The sequence below is a fragment of the Camellia sinensis genome, chromosome 4 (assembly GCF_055761805.1).
Source record: "Camellia sinensis isolate YWXY chromosome 4, ASM5576180v1, whole genome shotgun sequence".
NCBI classification, from domain to species: Eukaryota; Viridiplantae; Streptophyta; class Magnoliopsida; order Ericales; family Theaceae; genus Camellia; species Camellia sinensis.
Window position 1 is genome coordinate 205,749,924 of NC_138964.1, and position 15,226 is coordinate 205,765,149.

The window sequence follows — 15,226 nt, forward strand, 5'->3', positions numbered from 1 at the left end:
GCCTTAATAAGCTTTTGATGGCTTTGGGTGTAATTTTATTTTTTAAAATTTACAAAAGAAAAAGTCATTATTACTCTTTAAATACGTGAGATATTTTCTTGTGTAAGTTATTAAAGGACTTTAAATGCTATTATAAAGGAGGTATGGTGTGTTGCAGTCTGTCTTCTTAATTTGTGATTTGTGATGAATTATACATGGACATTCTTAAGGGATCCTCGGGACAACCTGAAAACGGACCAATGAGATCCGCATTGAATCAATGACTTAACTAGCCAGTTCCACTTGTGCTTTCACCTGTTACCGCTTCCTTTCTCTCCTTTCCATTACCTCTCTTTCTCCTTGCCTTTCTGTATTATGATAAACACACAATAATATATAGTACTAGTGTTCTACATAAGCATCAACAAAAAAAAAATAATAATAATATAAGAATAATGACTAAAAAAAATAAATTATACATATAATATGTATTGCTTAAGTGGTAAATCTCATAAATAGTTGTATCTTTTATGTTATGTTTGGTATATTAAAATTAAATAAAAACAAATAATTGTATAATTATAATTATAATTTTTATATTTAATTTATTAAAAATAAAAAAATATATTTTAAATAGAATTATCATTTAACAATACGAAAGGATAATATTATAGTCATGTTCGTTTGGGTCTTTGAGAAGAGAGATTAGATTAATAATCTGTGTGACTCATAGAAAGATTGTTTGATTAGAAACATGAATGAGGGGATTAACTATCCCTTTGGACTAGTAATCCCCCCATGTGCTAGGACTAACAAAGTCATGGGAGGGTTGGGATTAGGAATTGAGTGAGGGGATTGGTGAAATTTTAAATGATTTTTAAGTAAAAATTATATTTTTTAGAATAAAAAAATAATTTTAATATTAAAAAAATACTAAAACTTAAAAAATATTCACTTTGCTTGGTTTGGGTTTTTTTTTAAAACACATGTTAGACAATTTTACTTTTTTATTTTTTGTATTTTTTTTATTTTTACTGAATTTTTTTAATATTTTAAGTAATTTTTTTAATTTTTAGACACAACTAACATAAATATATTTAAAAGGTATAATTTTCGTGAAAAAAAATCTACAAAAAAATCACTAAATACCAAAAATACAAAAAAAAATGAAAATTCAATATATTTTATATATTTTTGTATATTTATTAATTTTTTTAAATATTTTTTCATAAATATTTTACTTGTTAGACACATCTAAGTAATGTACATCTAAAAAAGTAAAAAAAAAAATACTTAAGGTGTGTTTGGTTTGTTTTTGAGAGAGTGATTTTCAAAAAAAAAATTTGGGAAGAGAGTTTAATTTTTTTTGTTTGTTTAGTTGTGTATTTTGAAAGTAGTTTTGGAGTTTGGAATAATTTGATATTTTATTGTCATTGAGTTGATGTGTGTGAGAGAAAATGATTGAGAAGGAGAGAGGGGAGAGAAAAAGTGATTGATTGATGTGTAAGAGAGAGAAAATGATTTTGAAATTTTTTTTCAAAAACAACTCTCCCAAAAATAAACCAAACAAGCCTTAAAAATTTTAAAAATATTTACTAAAAACAAAAAATACGAAAAACAAAAAACTCAGTTTTCAAAAAACTGAATTCAGAAAACTAAAACCAAACACACTTAATTATATATATTAATATTATCTATAGTATTAATAATTTTGTAGTGTACAAACAAATACTCTTGATCCTATCTTTTTAACTTAATATCACCCTATTAATAATTTTTTTATTTAATCTTATCATATTCTTAATCCCTTTCATTGCAGCCAAATAAACGTGACTTAGAGTTCATTTGGAAAGTGGGTTGACTTTTTAATTTTTTGACTATTTTAGCTTAGAGCTAAAAAGTCTAGTTTGGGAAGGACTTTTTGATTTTTTTGACTTTTTATGAGAAAAAAAATGTAATGATTATGGATTGAATGTGATATTTTGTCTTATTAAATTAAAAAATGGGTGAATTACACTGACTTTTCAATTGTGACACATTTGACCCTGAATTTTGTATCTTGTTTCAAATAAGGACAATTGAAGATACAATTAGATTTTTCAAGGGCAAAATCATCAATTTGATAAAATATATATTAATTTGACAAAAATAAATGTCAAAAAAATATTTTTGGATTTTTAAAAACTATTCCTACCTACTAAAGATAAAATTATATAAAATTGATAAATCTTTTAGACATTTATTATGTATTTGGATGATGATCATGTAAAATTAATTAAAAAAAATGAATCATGTAATTTTTATCAATTTTACATAATTTTATTTTTGGTGAATAAAAATAATTTTTAAAATTTTTAAAATATTTTTTTGATATTTATTTTTGTCAAATTAGTTTATATTTTATCAAATTGACGATTTTGTCCTTGAAATTAAGTAATGGTATATTAAATTGTCCTTATTTGGAACAAGATTCAAAATTCATGGTTAAATGTGTCACAATTAAAAAGTCAGGGACTAAAGTGACACAAGTCCTAAACTATAAGGACTGTTAGTATAATTTGCCCTTAAAAAGAGTGCTGCTATTAGCACCTATCAAGATTCAAAATTCATGGTCAAATGTGTCACAATTAAAAAGTCAGGGACTGTAATAACCCTAACCTCCGATTAATGCTAAACCATGACTAATAATACCTAACAGTAATTTAGAAGGAATCCGGAAATTAAATTGCATATGTATTGCATTATTTTAGTATTTCTATCCTGTAGACGCGCCCTTGGGCCTCACTACAGTTCAGGACTCAAAGTCACGGTCCTGTATCTAATCTCGCAGAGTGCAATGCAAGACCGATGACTCATCAAAGAGTCCAAATCCGGCAAATCGTTTTGGGAAATAGATTTTCTGAAAGAAGTGCCAAACATGGACTGCTTTGCCAGATACAGAGTCGCCACTTAAATATTTTATTTTGGGGGAAATTTAGGAAACCCTGACTCGTTGTCTAAGGCCACGTGTCCGTCATCACCAAAATTGCCTCAGCTCGGGAACTTGGGTACAATTTGGGAAGGTCACTTCGTGAGCACTCCCGTTCACCCGATCAAAGATCAACCTCTACTAACCATGATATCGAGTTTTGAAAACATTATGCATTCTTATTCCGATTAATTAGCTAGAATTACTATGTGATGCGCACAGCATACAAGTATAGACTAGATTGCCTAATTTGGAACAAAGCATTACATATCCGTTTGTTTGGAAATGTTTGAAATTTGCTACTCGCAAGTAGGCTAAAATGCGAATTTCAATGAATTATCCCAATTCAAACAATCCAACCTTCACCCACAAGCATTCAGGCAGTTATATCAACTAAGCACATAGCCACATGGTAAGCATGCTGTCATGTTAACAATCACACTCATGCGAGATGTTAAAGCATAAATACTTACATTGTACTCCGCGCCAAAACAAAGAACTCGTTAGCAATCATGCATGATCCAAGTCCATGTTAAGTGCCTAATGTATCGCATACAAAATGCAGTCTAGAATAGGCTTGGCTAATCCTAGGACGGTATGTGAAATGCAACAGATAACACGTATTCAAGTTAGATTTGAAATACTATGTAGCTAGTATGATGCGCCGAGCCCGGTGCATGCAATACAGATGAATGAATGCACGCATGCATAGCATAAGGTATGCTAATTGAAATATGCCCTAAATCTAACCATCATAAGCGGGTAAATAAAAAGGAGAAAGAAATGGGGTTGGAAGACATGCACACACGCACCCACACTTATTGCAAATTTGCCCTCACTCGGAGGGACCGAATAAATAATACAAGCCACCTAATTAACTAACTCACAAGCTAATTAATTATTACAGAATCAAATTGAATAACTAGCTACAACTAATTATTACGCAACTTAATTAATTAACGAATCAATTAACTAATTAATGAATGACAACAAGCAGGTAGGAAAAGCAGTAAACAGTGCTATTCCAGCTCTGTTTGAAGAAGGGAGGCATGCATGCTTGCTTCGGTTCTTCGCCTCGAAACGCCTTCTGATTACTCTTTAGAGGCTCTATTTGCAGGATGTCTTCCAACGTTTGTTGCTGGACCTTACCAAAACACTGCAGGGGAAGTCACTAGTGGCCTGCCGGCCATGGAAGGATCACTGCCGGCCAAAGGTGGTCCATTGCCGGCCAAGAGTGGCACACTGCCGGCCATCAGTGGCAAGCTGCCGACCACTAGTGTGTTGTGACACCAAACTGCAACGAAGCACAAAATAGAGAAAAATGAGGGTTTCCCAAGGATATGTACGCGCCGTGGCACTCCAAATCACCTCAAAACATCAAGAGAGAGGCCTAGTCGGATCCACGACTATCAATCACGCATCCCGATGCATGATGGCCAAAGATCCAACTTATGTCAATCAATATGAAAATGAATGCACAAATAAAGCAAGTAAAGCCTAGAACTCTATCATGAATCATCAAGAGCTTCGGCGACTAAGAATTGAGACGCGTTCCATCACTTGAAGTATGAAATGCCCCTCGTTCCTCGTGCTCGGATTAACACTTAATCCAAGCAATGCAACACATAAGCATAGCAAACATGCAACATGACCTAAATGTGCAAGCATGCAACAAGCATATAAGCATGATGTGAGGTGATGACCTTGGACAACATGACAAAATGCAACATGAACATGTGAGCATGCAAGGTATGCAAAGCTAAACAAGTATGCGACAACATACGAAATGAAACAAGCATGCGACAACATGGTAAGATGGGCTTACACCAAAGATGGACGGCTCTCAACTAGGTCCAAATCAGTAGCCAGAGCGATGAATTAAGCCATACAACACACTCAAGCATGCGAAATGCGAAAGGTTCATCAAAGGGGCCTAAAAGGGCAACTCTCAAAAGTGCCTAAGAAGTGACAAATGTGCAAGCGTAACAACACTATATGCACTGAAATGAGATGATAAATGATGCCAAATCATTTAAATAGCTCAAGGATAGCATGCGCGAATCACCGAAACACGAAACTTGCAAGGCCAATTACACTACAGCTACACAAAGCATGAAGGATATGGCAAGGGCAACCCAAAACAGTCCTAGTACATGTTGATATGAGACTAAAATGTGCATGGAAGTAAGCCAAAGCAAGCTAGCATACAATGCTAAAACATTGGACATGCAAGGCTACAAAAGAGGCAATGCACTGCACCTATTAGAACCAATGATGGCGTGACTTGGACAACCAAAAACAGAGTTACATCATGGTATATTATGACCCAAAATGTACTGAAATGATGAGCCAAAGACTTAGGCTAAGTGGCATGCGCAAAAGTCCATTCTTGAGGCATAAAGCACAAGCTATACAAAGCATTTAAGGTATGTCAAATGCGAGTGAACAACAATATTTTATGGACTGAAGTAGCATGTGGAATGAGGGTAAGGCAATGAAACATCAATGTATAGCATGATAGAGGCCTCAAAACCCAAGACTCGCCTAAGCATTTACACTATAGCTATGCAAAGCATGAGTGATATGGTCATGGAAGCCCAAAACAGTCCTAGAACATTTCAAAATAAGCATAAAATCAAGTTTGAGCAAAGCCAAAATATGCTAGTATGATGAGTCAAAACATCATGCACAAAGGGCTAGTAAACATGATTTGTTCTACACCTATATGGAGCATGCAAAGGATGATCAAACCAACTATGGATAGGGTCATAACATGCCAAATGATGACCAAATACATGCTGAAATGTAAACCAAACAAGCTAAAATGACATAGCATGGCATGGATCATATGAAGCTAGTTTAGGAGATTTGCACTACAAGTGCATCATGCAAGCATGGAGTAACAAAACCAACCCAAAACAGGTTCATGGCATGGTAAAAAATCACCAAAAATCCACTGAAATGGACTCAACACAAGCTAAGCACACATGCTACTTTGATGAGTTATGGATGGAGTTACACTACACATACTATATGCATGTAAAATATGACCAAACCAGCCATGGACAGGGCCAAGGCAAGTCCTAAAAGTCACAAAAATAAGCCTGAACCAAGCCTCAAAAATACATAGAGGGATGGTCCTTTGGAAGGCCAAAAAATGCAAGCAAAGAGGAACCAAAAGAGAGTGGGCCACCCCCCTCTGATTAAGGACCTCAAAACCACACCTTTACCACTGAAAATCCACTGGATTTCAGTGGTAGGAAGGCCAAACCAAGGCTAGCTCGGAGGCCTTAAGGCATGGCTTAAAACAAAGCCAAACAAAGCATGCAAGAGGGCTACACACCCCTAACAGCAAAATGACCTTAAACAAACTTAAAAAGGACTTAAATACAAGACTTTTTTCAGTTATAAGCAAAGCCTAAATCAATATGCAAAGAGGGCTAAAGCAAGGTGCAAGAAAGTGCAAAAATGGAAAAAATACTTACCCTTGAAGACCCTCTTCGAAACCAGCAACTTCAGGGGGTAGAAACTCACTTTCAGACCTCAAGAAGACCTCCCAAGAAGCTTTTTCCAATGGTGGTGGTGTACCTCTAGGTGTTGTAGTGTAAGAGTGCAAAGAAAATGGACTAAACTACAACAATATAGAGAGAGAGCAAGAACTATAGAGAGAGGGAGTTGTATCTCTTGTAAAAAAATGCTGAACCTCTGCTAAGTAGAGAGGGCCTCTCCTGATATAGAGGAAAATCAATTCAAAGCTTCTTGAACAAGCTTGGCAAGAGCTTCATCCCTCCATACAGGTGTATGGAGGGGAAATTAAAGGATTCCAGCTGGCTCAAAAGATCTGCCGTGAAACCTACTAAGAGAGGGGTGCTGCCGGCCATCAGAGATGGCAGGCAATGGCTCATTGATGGCCAGTAGGGGTCACTTTTGGCCGGCACTGGCCAATCATGGCCGGCACACTCCCATAGAGGCCGATAACAAAAATCAGTCCTAGTCCCCGTTTTGAAGAAAGCCTAAATCCTTCATCTGGAAGCCTTTTCAGGTCATTCTTGAGCCTAAACTGTAGCCCTGGAAGTTTTCTTTCCAAATTTGGAAGCCTAACCTCAAAATTCCTTGTGTGCTAAGAGATATCCCTCTTTTAGTGAAGACTGCTCAGTTTCGATCCAACCGGATTGATGCCCAACTTCCAACAACCATATCTCTCCCATCCAGACTCGGCTCGAGGAGATTCTTGAATGAAAATTGAATCCCCGGAAGTAAGCTTTCCAACGGTGGTAGCCTCATAGCTGAAATCCAAGTATTCAAAATTATAGGCCTGATTTGGCGAGGACTTCTCGTCTCTCTCTTAACGGTTCATGCCCAACTCCTTCCCCAACTGGGTTTCTTCTCTCCTCTCCTCTTTTCTTCAACTCCAAACCCCTAAACAAGGTGTTTTGAAAGATTTTTCAAAAGAGTTCATCTCTCCTTCATTGATTTCCACTTTGTCTTTGCTCGGTTTACCGAAAAGCGCAACATTTAACAAAATGCGAGCGTCGGAACATCGTAGAAACCTATTTTCAAAAATGTTTTTGAAAGAGAGGGTTTTGAAGTCTAAAAAACCATTCAAAAATAGCTTTGGTCGAAAATGGGGTGTGAGGTTAGGATTTGACTCTCTCCTTGCTGAAGAAATTGAACCTTTGCCCTGCACACCTTTCACCACCAAGTAAACCATCAGTAGCAACGTCCAAGTCATAAGGGCGGTCAAAAATGGGGTGTCTACAGTTACCCTTCTTTGACAGAACTCGGAAGTCACAAAGTGACGGGAGTGAATGTCAAAGCCCAGAGACGACCCATTTTTGACAAGGCCGAAGACTTAGACAAACAAGCAAGATAATAAAGAGATGCGCCCGCAGGCAGGGGCAAGATGCAAATGATATGCACAATGCCGAACATAACTTATGATCATGCAAAAAAGCTGTAACGAAACATAACAATGCAACAGTTTTAATCAAGTAGAAACCAAGCTACATTACAATGCAGAAAGGATGTAAGAGAATTATTGCAATTCTCACTACGAATATAGTGTGCATGTGTGATAAATACATGAAGCGAACGTGTGTGATGGATACACAAAGTGAATTGTGATAGATACACCAAGCGAACGTGTGTGATTGATACACAAAGCGAATGTGTGTGATTGATACACAAAGCGAATGTGTGTGATTGATACACAAAGTAGGCGTGGTGTGATAGATACAAAGCGAGTGTGTGATAGATACACTATATGAACAAAGTGTGATTGATACACAAAGGGTGAAGTGACCAAAGTGTGATGGATACACAAAAGGCAAACACAAAGTATGATAGATGCACTAAATGAACAAGTGTGATGGATACATAATAGGTGAACACAAAGTGTGATCGATGCACTAAGTGAACAAGTGTGATGGATACACTAAAGGTGGACACAAAGTGTGATAGATGCACTTAATGAACAAAGTATGATTGATATACTAAATGTGAACATGAAGTGTGATAGATGCACTTAGTGAACAAGTATGATGGATACACTAAAGGTGGACACAAAGTGTGATAGATGCATTTAGTGAACAAAGTATGATTGATATACTAAATGTGAACACGAAGTGTGATAGATGCGCTTAGTGAACAAGTATGATTGATATACTAAATGTGAACACGAAGTGTGATAGATGCACTAAGTGAACAAAGTATGATTGATATACTAAAAGATGAACACAAAGTGTGATAGATGCACTAAGTGAACAAAGTGTGATTGATATACTAAATGTGAACACGAAGTGTGATAGATGCACTAAGTGAACAAAGTATGATTGATATACTAAATGTGAACACGAAGTGTGATAGATGCACTAAGTGGACAAAGTATGATTGATATACTAAAAGATGAACACAAAGTGTGATAGATGCACTAAGTGAACAAAGTATGATTGATATACTAAATGTGAACACGAAGTGTGATAGATGCACTTAGTAAACAAGGTGTGATGGATACACAAAAAGATGAACACAAAGTGTGATAGATGCACTAAGTGAACGAGTGTGATGGATACACAAAAGATAATGAAATGAATATGTGCATGATAGATACACAAAATAAGGATATGTGTGATAGATACAGAAAATGAGAATATGTGTGATAGATACAGAAAATGAGAATGTGTGTGATAGATACACAAAGTGAGAATGTGTGATTGATACACTAAGTGAAGAGAGTGTGATTGATACACTAAATAAATGAAGTGTGATTGATACACTAAACGAATGAAGAAAGTGTGATTGATACACTAAGGGTGAATGAGGTGTGATTGATACACTAAATAAATGGAGTGTGATTGATACACTAAATAAATGATCTCAAATGGAACTTCTTTGAATGAACTGTATATACAATATCGTGCATGAATGAGAAAGAAACTTGATAGGTACAATGCAACACAATGCATGATGTTTAAGGAATGCAATAAACAAGCGTAGCGGCGCTTTAGAAAGCACCTCATGGGGTGAGTGGCGATGAACCGCTCTACTCTGATGGGGATCTCCCTTCGTGCTCTTCGAACACTTACCTTTCTTACAGTACAAAGGCTCTGAAATACTGACAAGGGTTCTTCACGTAGAACACTTTGGATGCTGTCTTTCTTCCTGATCATATTCACAACTTTTCCTATTCTCCAACGGGGTGACAGACTAGGTTGGTTCAGTATCCAAAATTGAGGTGCATACACGCTATCTCAATCTATGGGGCTTCCATACAGATTTCAAGCCGAGGACAGGCCTCTGGGTATTTAAACCAGACTTTAGTCTCGGAAATCCCGAACCTTTACGTTCTAGGCATCAGCCATTCGAACTCTAGTTTCCACCGTCGCAGTTGGTCTCCTAGGAACTCATTGCAAACATAGCCAAGATGCCTCTGGCAGAGACTGGTACTCAAGGAGGGCACTTCTGATCACCATTCTGGGTTGAAGCAGACTTGATCTTGAGCTTGAGGTAGAGGCACACTCATACTTCGGAGCATTGGCAAGACCTGAAAAGGTACATCCAGAATACAATCTCAGAATTTACTGAAGTTAAAACAATCTCAGATGCTCCAAATTTTCCCTCTTTTCTTTTGCTTTGCAGTCTGGAACCTATATAACTTCAGATAGGTCCTGGTTTTACTGTTCCCACATGACCCGGGTTGAACCCTGCAGTTTTTGAAAGAACAAAATCTTGTTTTGCACAAATATGGAGAACGGCACGGCACTCTGAGCACAAAACGATTTTTTTGAAATTAAGAGTGAGAATAAGTTCTCAACTGGGTATTGAGCCTACGACTGAACACAGCACACCACGACTCAACAACAAAGAGAAAGACAAGGTAAGGCGACCTAAACATAAACACAGACACTTGAAAACGACTCAAGACAAGAATCGAGATAAAACAAAAAGATACGACACTCAGACGTGCACAGGGAGCCTGTTTCTCTGGGTATTGTTTCCCACCCTTTCTCATTTGTGATTCTCACATCACTCGACCCTCAGGCTCGGCTTTTCTCACAAAACCCTTTTCCTCACTTTTTCTTTCAGCGCACATCTCTCTATTCTTCAATCTCTCATTTTTTATCCCTCCCCTGGGTGGTTGATGGATAAACAAGAAGTTGCAGGCTCTTGCCCCTAGCATTCTGCTAGATTCTCTTTCTTGTTTACAACAGTGAGTTTCTCCCACAGAAGGGTTGCAATGCAACCAGACGCGCAGCAGATCTGTAATTGACATCGGTTGACGATGCTCCGCTAGGGAGTTTGGACGTGATCAGATCTGTCCGGATGAGGGAGTGGAACACCTTGCTCCATTCCAGTTCGTGCTTCGCACTTGGCTTGATACCTCGTTACTTGGAGGACGAGAGAGCTTTCAGCTCCTTTGTTGTTAGCTTCAGTGGTGCCCTTTCTATCGAACAAGGTGTCCTTCTGGGCAAGTATGGTGCCCATTCTGCCAAATGCATTGACAACGAAGAAAGACAGGAAGCCTGACTCAACTGTGCCCCTAGTTCATCATTTTGACCATTTTTTTTTTTTTGGTTTTCGACTAAAACAATTTTGACCGACATGAGAGTTAGATTAACATGCTTATTCGATTTTCTGATTTGAAATCATGCAAGTTAGGTTATGAGCACTGAAAATTTTCCTTTTTTGGGTCCAAAAAAATGGTCCGGTTTTGGAAAATGAAATAATTTTCGAGAAATAGTCAACCTCAGTAAAAATTCTCAAAAATTATTTTTGCAAACGGCCACTGCTCAACGAGCACGGAACCTACTCTTGAGATGCACAATCTCATATCCAAAACAAATGAAAAATTGCCCCTTGCTTGAAAAGAGCTATATGGCAACGGAAAGTTGCCCCTTGTTTAAAAGGCACCGCGGCACACTGAATGGCAACGAAAAGTTGTCCCTTGTCTGAATGGCACCGCAGCGCATTGTAGTCAGTCCTCAGAGTGACGAACACAACCAAATTCTCAGATACAGAGAAGGCAAAGATGGTCAAAACCATTACATGGACACAATTGATTTGGAAATATCTGTAGCTGGACCTCAGAATGAAGTTGCCTACGTATCCCGAAGATGGGAATCAAGCCTTACATAGTTCGAGGTTAAGGTACACTGGGATATTAACCTCTCATTTTATGCTCTAACTTTTGCCAAGGCCGCCCTTTCTGGGTTTTCAACCTTGCGAGCTATTTCTTTTCTTTTCCTCTCTTTTTCTTTTTTTTTTCTTTTCTTTTTTTTCTTTTCTGTTCTTCTTTTTTTTCATTTTTTAATCTTTGCATTTTTTCTCTTTTTTCTTTTTTCATTCTTTTCTTTGCTCTAACTTTTGCCTGGGTCGCCTTTCCGGGTTTTCGGCCCAGCGAGCCTCTCAAGGGTAAAAGTGTAGCTTTGTCTATGTCACATGGTTTTGAGATCCCGAAGTCATCTGAATCTAGGAGAATGGCTGTTGTTCGCTGACGATGCAGGAGTCCATCCAATTGGGGGGGCTGAATTTGTTCCTAGTGTTGTGGATAGGAACTCAGTTGTTCTTCAGCAATGCTTTCTTCTTTCCTCCCTTTTGGGATTTGGCATTCTTGCCGTTCTTCATCTTTGACTCTTCGAGCACATTTGAAATTCTTTTGCCCCTAGTTCGAGGGGTGCTTTTGATTGAGCTTTGCAAGCTTCCTTTGATCACAACTGGTTTTCTTGATCTGACTTTGGTGCCTCTTATTTGAGGGTTGCTTTAAATCTGGCCACACAGGCCTCACATTGATGGTTGACCATTAATCATTCCGATCCCAAGTTCAAGGTTTTGAGAGCAAAGGGGTTGAATCTTGAGGCTGAGAGTGATCCTAGGCTGCACAATCTCAAGAGCGATTCCGCACAAGTCTTCGCAGGACCGCGCAAAAATATTTTGTTTTTGAAATTTTTTAAGAAAGCGACAAATCGCTCACGTTGAAGATAGTGTGGAACCAATCTGGATCAAGCTAGGGTCCTTCTCAGTACTCACATTAACAAATATGATTTCATTCATTAAGGACTTAGCATGCCTCTCTTTCTCTCAATTGATCAAACTTTGCAAAACCCGAGAAATTCCTCCCTCTTTGTTTTCACCACAGTGTTCAAAAAGTTTTGAAACACTTAGGTCAATGCAACAATTTCAAGGCACAGAAGAGCAGGTGAAAAGTACTGCCGCTTATTCAAACTTTTTGGCACAACTGGCGCAAGGCAGAAACAAACACAAGAGTGTGAAAATCACTACTGTTTCATGCAAAATCTGTTGGCACAACTGGCTCCCTGGCAGAAACAGACTCAAAAGAAAGCAAAAAGACAAACACAAAATAATGATGCCTGAGGTAACACCCCCGGAATCACCTGACTCTAACACAACAGGACTGACTCGATACAACAAGACAGACCCGAAACAAAAAGACTGACTCAAAACAAAGAGACAGACTCAAAACAAAGAGACAGACTCAAACACAACACAACAAAACTGACCTAAATACCCCAGTCAGAAACTAGCATTCGTAAATGCTCAAAACAGTGCGTGCCATATGCCACATCGGGAATAAATCGAGCGTCACCCGCAACTGGTTCATCCCCCAATCACATAATCACATTATCCCCCACAAGTTCACTGATCAAATGCCGATAGACTTTGCAGGACCTGGTGCGGCAATGACCCATTGTCAAACAGATCTTGTATATCATGGCGCAGACGAAAGCAACTGTCGGTGTCATGATCGGTTTGTTGATGGTAGGCACAGTATTTAGTTTGGTCATGCTTTGCAGGGATAGGATCGGGTAGGGGCCGTTGTTCCAACGGTTTCAAATGTCCTTTCCGGAGTAAGACCTCTAGAGCCTTTGACAAAGGCATATGAAGTGGGGTGAAAACCCTCTTGACTCGAGGTGGATGTTTGGTTTTCTGTGAGCTACTTCCGGACGCACCGGTGAATGGGGTAGCTTTTTTTGATGTGGTGGTGGTGACCATGCCCACTTCAAAAGATCTTGCAGCTGTATCACAACTGGTGGTCACATTCGAACTGCGAGAAAATGCCTGCCTAGGCTGCTCTTTCTCCTGGTCAATAAGGCCCTGCTTCATGGCATCCTCGATCTGTACTCTCATCTCATGCAAATCTGAAAAGGTAGGGAAGGGGAGCACGATCATTTTCTGCATTAGTTTGGGCTGAAGGTTGCGCACAACCATCCGTATTTGATCTTTGTCAATGGGCCTCGTGGTCAACATTGAGGCCTTGGCCCTCTACTGGGTTACGAAGTCAGAAAAACTCTCCTTAGGCTCCTGCCTAGTCGTCTCGAGATCACGGGTTGTGACCTCGATCTGTGTATTATAGGAGTACTGAGCGACAAAAGCCTCGGCCATCTCATCCCAATTCCTCTTAACATCGTCTTCCAGTTTTGCGTACCAAATGGCCGCCACGCCCGACAGGGTCCGATCGAATAAAGAAAGCTTCTGTAGTCTGGTGAGGCCAATCGGCCTTAATATGTCTGAAAACAGCTGTAAGTGCACCATGGGATCCCCGGACCCGTCAAAGCAGTCAATATGTGGCATTTTAAAGCAGTCCGGCAGCGTCACGACCGCATCGGTATACCCATCCTCAATGTCCGGGATGGACTTGACGTCCTGAGATTTCTTGAACAGCTTTTCAAGCTTGCTCACCTTCAATGCTGTGGGGTCCACCTCGGACTCAAAGGGAGAATCCGGCAGGTTGGTGGGTGTTTTGGATAATTGGGGTAGGATTGGGGGCGGAGACGGTCCCGTCGGAATGTCCGTATCTCCCTGGACATTTGGTGCCTCCTCGGGTGCTGGAACTCTTGATATGGTGGGGCTTGGTACGAAGCAGATGCTCCGGTTTGCTGCTGTAACCTGGCGATCAACTCTGCTTGTTGAGCCATGACCTCGGCCTGTTGTTTGGCAAATTCGTCTTCATCTCGACGAACAGCATCCTGTTGCATGACCTTCATACTTTCTTGGAGTTGACGCATCATTTCCTTCATTCCTGCCATACTGCCCTGATCTAGTTGAATAACAGGTGTATCTCCCTGAGGTAAAAGTAGATATCTCAACCCAACTGCGCACAGGTGAGATGGATAGTGACCGCTGGTTCGAAGGCCGTTAAACTGATGATCTGTGCCTGACTGGCCTTTTTACCTTGCCTCTGGCGAAGGAACACTGATTTGCCCTTGAACTGAATCTCTGACCTGACAAAGTCTATCAACGCAAGTCCAATGTACCCGGGAGATGTTGGAGCCTTCTGAAGCTATGGTTCCGAGACTACCCTGTAAAAGAAGAAAATAGACAGCATCTCAGCTTGATTTCACCAAAATAGATATGAGCATAGCTGAATAACTGTATTCGACAACTGATCACTGTTCCTCAAATTACTACCCCAAAACTGAACCTGATACCCGCAGATATAACTGATTCTCAAAATACTGATACCCGCAAGCCTGATACTCAGACTTGCAAACTGATACGTGCAACCTGTAGAGACACACTCTAATAGCACATAACCCTAACCTCCGATTAATGCTAAACCATGACTAATTATACCTAACAGTAATTTAGAAGGAATTCGGAAATTAAATTGCATATGTATTGCATTATTTTAGTATTTCTATCCTGTAGACGCGCCCTTGGGCCTCACTACAGTTCAGGACTCAAAGTCACGGTCCTGTATCTAATCTCGCAGAGTGCAATGCAAGACCGATGACTCATCAAAGAGTCTAAATCCGACAAATC